The 7,588-nt window shown below is 43.9% G+C and overlaps 1 protein-coding gene across 1 annotated transcript in view; it reads right to left on the bottom strand.

The window, feature by feature from the left end:
* The window catches only part of LOC139790132 (alpha-protein kinase 2-like), a 103,386-nt gene extending 97,119 nt beyond the window's left edge, over positions 1–6,267 (bottom strand). The window contains exon 1 of the mRNA XM_071731531.1: positions 5,372–6,267. The gene's annotated coding sequence lies outside the window, so the exon portion shown is untranslated. The remainder of the gene's footprint in view (positions 1–5,371) is intronic.
* Positions 6,268–7,588: the final 1,321 nt, after the last annotated feature.

Below are 7,588 nucleotides of genomic sequence, written 5' to 3'. Positions count from 1 at the left end.
GGGATTTTTGTTGATCTGACTTCTGGAAAGGTGATCTTAATGTTCTGGAAGAGCACTACATGGAATGTGAGGAAAAAGAGCCTGTTTGTAGCAATAAGAATATTGTACAGTTAGTAAAAACTTTGGGATTCTTCAGGCTGAAGTACAGCAATGGTGTTCCTGGACACCAGCCATTGCTTTTCTGTGATCATTTAAGAAAACAAAAAAAAACCAAAACAGACCTACTCAGTTGTTTCCCAAGCCAAATTGACATATACTCACTGAAGTAAAAAAGCTAAAAGTCTACCCTAACACCGGAAATCTTAAGATAAAGGTTCCAGCACACACAAGCTTAGAAAGGATAAAGTGACATCAAGTGAGACACTTGCTTCCTGTCACAACCTGACACTTGGTGTGTAGCCCCATGTGTATGTGTTTGCTTGGGCCTCAGAGATGAAGTTCATTTCCCCAGGGCCTTCAGCCTCTGAACCCCAGGATCTTGCTGGTGGAGGCACAGGCACCGCATCTGCAGTGCTGCCTAACCCTACATGATCTTTCTCCATTGCCTCACAAAGGTACCCAAGTGAGTGTCAGTAATATTTGGGCAGTTTCCTTGAGAAACGTGGATAGAGAAAAAAGCCAATTATTAAGCCTTAAAGGTTGTCCAGAGAAGGGCAGTGACAGGTTCTGCTTGTCTGCTGGCAGGCTCCTTCATGGCTTCTGCAGCAGCAGCCCTGGTGTGAGGGCCTGTCTCTCCTGGCATGATGTGAAGGAGCTGCAGAGTTCCCCCTGCCAGAAAGCTCCAACACCTCACAATTCCTCCTCAGATTCAGCCCTCAGCCTCTGCCAGCCCACATAGGAACTGAGCAACCTTTGAGGGTTCATACTTAGGTATGCTTCATCTCTAAATGTATTCAAACATGGTGAGGAGAACATCACGGAACTGGAGAGGGACCTATGCCAACTGCCTGGCAGCTCTGCCTGTGGCAGCAGGTTCTGGGGAGGAAAACTCATTCTGAGCTCTACTTAAAAACAGAACTGTGAAAGGGATTTTCTTACTGTATCCCTGCCTTTAGGAACTGCTTTAACTGTTTTAATTGTTGGTGTTGTGAAATATTCTGGTTCTTAAGCACAAGCTGCAAGAGGCACCCGTTTCCTTTGGCCCATATCCAGTAAAGCATTTTAAAAGTTCAACATGCATAAATTAAGACAACATTTAAATCCCAGTGAAATCAGTGGGATTAAAACACATAACTAAACCTAGGCATTTGTTAAAGCTCTCTTTGGTTTGTGGTGGATGCCCTTTCTGGACTGAAGCCCTGGGTTTTTGTTTTCCTGAAGTGCAATTGTTTGGGTACAGAATTTATTTTTTGCTTGAAATACCTGCTAGGCTAAGTTACTTACATGCTATTTGGTTTGGGATGTTGACTAGGTTTGGAAGAAGTGCATTAATGTGATGCAAATAAGCTCAGGCTCAGAATTTGCCTTCTATATCTACACAAAGCTCTGCAAGCTACCTTCTCCCTAACACAACTTATCTTAAGCATCCTTTATTTGTCTGTGGCTGCAGAAAGCCATCTGCACTACCTAGCTCTTCACTAAGATTTCAGGGCTGGTTTTGCTATTTCTAATTGCTGCTTTTGTTCATGCATCAACTACTTTTCCTCATTCTCTGTCAGCTAATTAGTAGCTTTGGCAGCTCTCATGTGCATTAAGCTTCAGGGCCCTGTTCCCCTTGACAAATGCTCCTGACTAAGTACAATGCATCTCAGGTTTACTCCTCCCTTGCACAGAGTTTTAATGCAAACAGTAAGATCTGCTCACTAAAGTGTGGCATTTTGAGGTCCAAGTTGTTTGCTATGAGCTGGAAATAGGTTTAGGTTATGAGAGAAGGGGTTGGGAATTTTGGTTGGGGTTTTTTGTTGGGTTTAGAGTTTGATAACCCTTTTAGTAATGGCAGTAGGAATTAAGTAAGAACACCTCCATGTTATGGAAATTAAGCAGTTACTTATTTTCTAAGGTTACCAGTGTTGCAGTTTAGTCATACCAGGCTTATTTTAAGAGCTATCAGGAAAAAATTCTGTCTCCCATCCTTTTTTATGGGTGTGCACAGTGAGCATGAGCCCAGGATGCATGTAGGTGGTGTTAGCACAGCAACCAGCCCTGGCACCTGCATCTGCAGCGGATGCAGGAGGAAGTGACAGGACTTCCCCAGCCCTTCTTCAGGCAGAAACATTGCAGGCATTTGCCAGCACCCTGCTTTCATTTTTTCAAGTCTATTGAATTCAGCACGAAAAGACTTCAGCCTGTTGTGCAAGTGGCTTCACTACACACAAGGTCCAACCATTCCCAGGTGTTTCCTGGGCTCTCTTGTGGCTTAGCATGGTCTCCAGGGTTTATTTCACCCCTCTAAAGGTGAGGCAGCTTTACTTCTGACATCTGTAAGAGGATGTATGTTGGGCATGCCAGGTAAGACAGCACAAGTTCTGTGGAGGAAGGCACCTCTTTCCTCTTGATTACCATCAGGCAGCCTGGAGACCTATCTGTCCAGCTCCAGTTCCTGCAGACCCGAGACTGCTCGGATCAAGCCACAGATTAATTCCACCCTTAATGTGATGGTTTTCAGTACTACATGTATTTAAAGTGGTCCCAGAATTATTCTCTCTTCACATCATGTCTTCTTCATGTCTGTCAGCTCTTCTCCTTTCTTTTCCCTTCTGTTGACTGCCAGTGCTGCCCACAATACCAGCCCACAGGACCAATTGGGCATCGGTCTGGAAGTTTTTAAGAACTGCTTTGAGACTGTCAGAATGTACCAGATATGATACTTCTCTTGGCTGTAAGAAGCACTGCAGTCTTTCAAAGAAGTACAGAGCTAACTATAAGATCCTGATTAGCTGATTCTCAAAATTTTGTAGGCTTTGCTTTAGGCCTATCTTAGGGATATCGGGAGCAATGGATTTGGTTTGGCTTCTCTGTGTTGAGAGGTGGGGTCAGATGAGACAGCTGTGAGGCCAGCAGAGCTATCAGTGAAACCCCCATCAAACTGTGTTGTACTGGATGAAAGAAAAGAGAAAGAAAACTGTTTCTGTAGCCCTTCAGGAACAATGGCAACACCCAGATGGCACAAACCCAGTGATGAACCCAGCCAGGTGCCTGCTGCCACCACCCGACCTCTCCTGGGGAAGCTGAGCTCTGGGGGTCACTGCCAGCACCCTCTCCCCTCCTGGGCTTTGCCTGGGGCAGCCTGCAGAGCCCTGCAGAAACAGGAACTGAATGCTTCCCCACTAGAACTGCTGCCATGCAAGGAAGGGCACAGAAATGGCAAGTGCTAGACTAGAACTCGCCTGCTTCCTGGGATCTACTTTTTCTCAAACACAGTAGGGAAAAAATGCCAGCAGAACTGCATGATTAAATACTTGTTCAAGTGCACAGAGCTAATTAAGTCATGAATGCTTTTACCTGATGAGCCAAAATGATAAATTAAATCTCCTGGTACCACCTAAAGCCATAAATTCTAAGGATGCTTACTCCTAGTTTCTGCATACTGTGTTTGTCTAAAATATAATAAGTTAAACGTGCACATACCTATGATTTTTATTTGTTTTAAATGGGCCTTAACACAGTGCAATATTTTCTCTTCATGGAAGCATGGAAGATGTAATACAAGGTGTAAAGCATTAGAAGGGTATTGCAAGCAACCACTGAACTGTCATCCTCTTTTCCATTGTGGATAGTTTTAAATTCATATCCTTTTACAGAATCCACATCTGTTCACCCAAGTTTGTCACTGCTGCCTGAGCATTCCTGGATTTGGCAAGCACCTTTGGAAAAGCCCCAGGACACCTTTAGGTGATCTGCTTATCCTCTGAGTTTCCAAGTTCTTTTTGACAGTACTTCTCCATCCATAACTCTTGGAGTCCAGCACACTGGAATACATCCAGACTCCCCCTGGAGAGTCTGTATGGCATCCTCTGTTTCTGGTGGACATGTGGAAATTTGGCAGTGCAACCCCTTGTCCTAAGTCCCCTGACTGGGAGACAGAGGGTTTTATCTAGGCTGCTCTGCAGTTAATGAGAGGTTACAAGACTTCCTAGTCTGCTTTGTGTTTAATGTTAATATTGAACTCTACCATTTAATTTCACAATAAAGGACATTTACAACACTCCTGCTTCCATAGGACTTTTCTATATAAGCTTTAGCTGAAAAAGTTCATTGGCTTATGGTTTTCTAGTGTAAAGGAAGCACTTGACTGAAGTAGGTGTATTCATTAAACTTTGGATCATGGATGGGTGGATGGATAAGAGAGGTTGAAGCTCATCTGCACCTCATTTTTTGGCATCCTCTTTCAGCTGTTGTGCTGCTTTACTTAATGATATCAGAAAATTAGATGCCCCTTGCTTTTGATCTGAGCATATTCAGCTCAGATCTTCAGCACTAGCTAATCTGCAATAAATTAAACTCTGAAATGTATGTGGATCTACCCATTTCCATTCACTGGTGATTCTCCTATCTTGGCCTCTAGCTTTGGACTGGTGTTCCTCACCTGAATTTCTGGGGAGTTTGGCTTCCATTCAATTTTACAGCTGTTTGAGAGGTTATTCATTCTCTGGCATGTAGAAAGACATGTCTAGAATGCAAATTTTACTTTGCATGCCACAGTTTTTATTTCAGCTGTCATGTGAGAAAGTTACTACTATTAAAACACCCCCTGAACCAATAAACTGGGTAACTTCAGACTGTACTGCTAAGGTTGAGACTGTTTATTTTGCTGCTTCTGAAGTTATTTATGCTGAAGACAAGAGCTAGGATTAAAAAATCATTTAGCAGGAAGGTTTTCTATCAAAAAGACGTTTCTGCCTACAGCTATGTTCTGCCAAAAAATATACTGCTTGTGATGAAAAATTGCCATTAATATCTTCAACCCAAATCAATTTTCTGAAAAGTGATAGGGTAGCTCAGGTTGAACAGACAGTCTGACTCCAGCTCTCTAAGAAGATGCTGCCTGGAGGGAGGATCATGCAGAGAGAGCCTAAGCTTGTGTGGCCAGGAGACAGTGGCTTTCTGGGAGATCTGCTCACTGCTGTGTTGCTACTTCTCATTGCTCTAACTCATTATAACTGATCGAAAAATTCCCAAGAGAAATAACCTTTGTTCAACTAATTCTATTTAAACTTACTTTCCTTTTGGACTCATTAATTACAGTATTTTCTTATTGCTTTGTGTTGGTGCTAGTCAACAGTTTTAATGAAGTTAATATATAATAATAGCTATTTTGAGTATTGTTTTAGTAATATCTTTACATATGCAAGTGATACTGAGTCATCAGTGACAGCAGCTTCTCAAATTAGCAGATGGTGGCCCAATAAGAAAACATGCTTTCATGCCTTACCTCTCAATGTATGCCCAGACTGAGCAAAAATAACTAGGTAAGAGCATCTGTTGGTGTAATATTTCCTCTTAAACTCCATCTGCCTGCCAGATCTGAAGATGTTCAAACCTATGATATATAGAAGGTTCAAAAGATATAATTAGAATTTTGATGTATCACAAACTGGTGTTCATTTTAATTATGTAAGATGGACATTTTGGACAGCTCGAAGAAGACATAAAACGAATGATATTCTTTTGTCAAGAAGGAAGCCAGCAATATTTTTTTTTTTAGCAGTTAGTTATTCAGTCCTAGAGGAGGCTTTTTAGGACTGAGGCTCTGGTGTGCATGCGTGCTTGCTGAACACCTTGTGTCTGTCGAGGCTGGGGACTCCGTGACAGACACCCTGGTGCTGGTGTTCCCCCAAGTGTCTACACAGACACCCAGACACGCACAGGACAACGCATGCCCAGTGCCAGCACAGCACTGGTAATTCTTTCATCTTTCAGTTCCGTTTTTCAAATCCTTTGGTCGGGGAGGCTGGACACCCTTTGCAGGGCTCCCACCGCAGCAGTTGGCAGGACCAACCACCAGGTGTCAACGTTCTGCTGCACAAATGCCTCCTGCTCCCTCCCTGCAACCCCCGACCCATCTGGTACCTGCTCGCCCATCCCTGCACAGAGCAAGGCACTGATTTTCCCTTCCTGGCAAGAGTTTGGATGAGGATGTGAATTTCTGACACAGGACTGTTCAGTTCATGCCGTGCAAGGAGTGTTTCTGAGAACTTCACTGTGAAAAGAAGGTCTCCAGAACCTCCCAGAGTCCCCTCGGGTCACTGCATCCCTCCTGCCCCAGGTGACACCAGCCACCTCAGGACGTGTTGCAGGAGGAGCCGACGCCTTCCTGGTGGCTGCAACCTGCACCAGCAGCCTGCCCCGGAACTCAGTCTAACCGTGGTGCAGCCAGACCCATGCCTGTCACCGGTACCGGCAGCAATGGAGAAACACACCCAGGTTTACGGGGCGGTCACCACATGGCCCACGGGGAAATGTGGTCACCCAAGGACCCTGTCCAGTGACAAAGCTACCCAGTATCTGTTCCTTTTATGTGAAACCAAAAAAAAAAAAAAAAAAAAAAGCCTCACCACCTGCCCACTTGCACAGAAGAGGGGAATTAAGCAGAGCTCTCAACAGTCAGCACAGCATTTTGAGGAACTTACGTGCTCCTGGCCATTTGTAAAAATGTATTTTCTTAAAATGATCACTAGAGAAAATTGTGTGTATAAGAGCAAAGCTTGCAAGGTGCTTGGGGGAGTATTTTTTCATTATTGTTAACAGTTTAACATAAATATAAGCTTACAGATATTTTAAATATTCTGGATTTAATCCAGGGTTTTAAATCAATATATACAAAGTGTAATACTCAAATGCAAACTATGCGTGCATTCCTCCCACATCTTATCAAAAGTTGACATCAAAGTTCTCTCTGGTTTTGGTTTAACTCATCACAGGGTTTGGGTGTCTGTGACTGCTCTACAAAGGCTTTTCATAGAACCCAACACACTTCTCTGCCAAGAAACTTTTCTGACCCCTGAGTTTCAGTTGGCTTTTCTCTGCACCAGCCCCTCCCTGCTGGCCCCGGGCGCCCCCTGAGGCTCACTCAGACCCCACAAACACCAAAAAACAGGTCAGACACTGGCCAGATCCAGTTTTGGCTGACAGTTTGCTAATTGCTGCATACTTAGGGTTTTGTTTTCTTCATGGATGCAGAAAAGGAAGTTTTCGAGACAGAAAGTAGTGTTGTTACACAAACTAAATGGAATTTGTGTAATCCTGACTCATCTTCTGTAGCCTTTGGTGGTGATGAATCAGATGTCCTTCCTCCAGCAGGAGATACTGACCATCAGCACTGAAAACCTGAGATTGCTTGAAAGACTCCCAGGCTGTGCTGGCCACGAGTCAGCAAGCTGCCTTTATTTTTATTTTTCCATCAATTGTAGGAAGAACATCATAGGCAGCTCGAAATCAGCAACCACAGACAGGCTAAGCTGCTGCTGACATCCTTGTCTGTGAGGACAGCATTTCCTGAGGTGAACAGAAGCAGCACAAAAATTGCTTTTCCTGGAAACAGTGCTGCACTTTACTGAGGTGCTTCCACCTGCAAAGGTTTCTCAATTGGCAGCTAGTGGCTTTTGCCTAGTTCTTGAGATGCCTTGCTCAGAGTCCAACTCTAGATGCT

Source organism: Heliangelus exortis, chromosome Z, assembly GCF_036169615.1.
Source record: "Heliangelus exortis chromosome Z, bHelExo1.hap1, whole genome shotgun sequence".
Classification (NCBI taxonomy): Eukaryota; Metazoa; Chordata; class Aves; order Apodiformes; family Trochilidae; genus Heliangelus; species Heliangelus exortis.
Note: the sequence above shows the minus strand (reverse complement) of the source record. Positions and strands in the feature narration are given on the sequence as shown.